At 45.3% G+C, this 2008-nt stretch overlaps 1 pseudogene; it reads left to right on the top strand.

Annotated features, from left to right (window-relative positions):
• Positions 1-217: 217 nt before the first annotated feature.
• On the top strand, positions 218-1476 carry LOC134295874 (regulation of nuclear pre-mRNA domain-containing protein 2-like; annotated as a pseudogene).
• The last annotated feature ends 532 nt before the right edge of the window (positions 1477-2008 follow it).

Raw genomic sequence — 2008 nt, 5'->3', positions numbered from 1 at the left:
TGGAATATTGAGAATGGTAGTTTGGTGAGATAGTTTGTTAGGCAAAGGAGGCTAAAGACCTTGCAAAAATACAACTCCTATGATTCCACAGCATTGAGCCATGGCAATTAAGGGGACTCAAAACTGCTTCCATTCTACAGCATAGATGCAACCATAATTCCATGTTGCTCCCCTCCCCTCAGCGGCGTTGCTTGTGTGACCGAAGAGGGGAGGCAAAATGGCGGCCGGTGGCGGCAAGGCCTCCTCCTCCTCCTCCTCATCGTCCTCGTCGTCCTCTTCGTCATCATCCTCGGCGGCCGCAGCCCCTTCTTCCTCCTCCTCGTTGTCGTCGCTGGAGGCCTCGCTGGACAGGAAGCTGCAGGCGGTGACCAACACCATGGAGTCCATCCAGGGCCTCTCGTCATGGTGCCTGGAGAACAAGCGCCACCACGCCACCATCGTCCGCCACTGGATCCAGAACCTGCGCCGAGCCAACGTCCAGCATCGGCTGAACCTCTTCTACCTAGCCAACGATGTCATACAGAACTGCAAAAGAAGAAACGCCATCATCTTTCGCGACACCTTTGCCGAAGTGCTCCCAGAAGCCGCTGTATTGGTGAAGGATCCATCTATCTCCAAATCTATAGAAAGGATTTTCAAAATCTAGGAGGACAGAAATGTGTATCCAGAGGAAACCATCATGTTACTAAAAGAAGCTTTAACCTCGACGAATCCAAAAGCGGCCCTGAAGTCCAAGATAGTTGCAGAGTTTCGACCGCAGTCCCTTGTCGACGAACTCCTGTTCCACAAGCACTCCGAGGACCAGATCGAGTTGAAGGAGAAGCAGCTTGCCACCATGCGGGTGGACATTTGCAGCACTGAAACGTTGAAATGCCTGAAAGACAAAACCGGGGGCAAGAAGTTCTCCAAGGAGTATGAAGAGGCGAGCGCCAAGCTTGAGGAGTTCGTCAACAGCCTGGACAAGCAGGTGAAAAACGACCCTTCCCTGACAGAAGTGCTTGAAAACGCGGGGATATTCTTCTATTCTAATTCCATGCTCAAACCACTAAACCACACAGTTGTACATTTTGGCCATGGCATATCATCCAGACTCAGTTCACAGTAGAATCCATCAAATTCAGCAAATGAAATAGCACCTCTTAGAAGTTTTTCGAGTGGTACCTTTAATGCAGGCATTCCTACCAGCTGTTAGGAATTGTGAGAGTTGAAGTCCAAAACTTCTGGAAGGCTGAGGTTTGCCCATGCCTGCTTTAATATATCACACGATGCACTGAAAAACACATTTGCTGATAGGCAACCAATTGCATAATGTCAATATGCAGAAGAAAAGTGTTGCAGGGCCATCATCGCAGCAACATGATTTACACCATACAAGCCCAATGTTTGCATGTTGCTAAATCTTGCATGAGCTCCAGCAAAGAAATATTTTTAAATACTAGCTCAAAAAAAAGAAAGAGTAGAATGGGTTCATATTCTAGAATATTGTGGGGAAAGTGAAACTTAATCTCAACACTGAAATTGACGTTCAATTTCAGGCCCCGTGTTCTTTGTCCCATCTAGTTCACCTCCTAAAGTCCCATATTCTTAAATCAGGATGAAGTCAAAAGCTCCCAATTTGCTAGTGTAATGCCAGTAGTTTGTGTGTTTTCTAATCGCTTGTTTTATGTTTAGCAAATATGCCCCATGGGAGCTGATTAAAGGTTTATGAGAACCAAGAAAATCTGATAGGATTTGAGCTGAATCCATCCAGTTTTAAGTTTTCCTATCCATAAGCTTTTAAGTACTTTCAACCCATTATTTCTGCTTTTGATGCAAGCAGGGGGTGGGCTTGTTTTTCTGCTTTTTCCCTCCCCAACCTTACATCTCTCCCTAGTATGGAGTGTGATGAATAAAAGCAATGTAAGTCACAGGGCAGATATTTTTAAAAATGATTATCAGATTTGGAGAAGATTTATTATTTTTTTCCTCCCCTTTAAAAAAGAAAACCCAACAACTGAGGAATTAGATG

This window comes from Anolis carolinensis, chromosome 2 (genome assembly GCF_035594765.1).
Source record: "Anolis carolinensis isolate JA03-04 chromosome 2, rAnoCar3.1.pri, whole genome shotgun sequence".
In the NCBI taxonomy this organism is placed as follows: Eukaryota; Metazoa; Chordata; class Lepidosauria; order Squamata; family Dactyloidae; genus Anolis; species Anolis carolinensis.
Note: the sequence above shows the minus strand (reverse complement) of the source record. Positions and strands in the feature narration are given on the sequence as shown.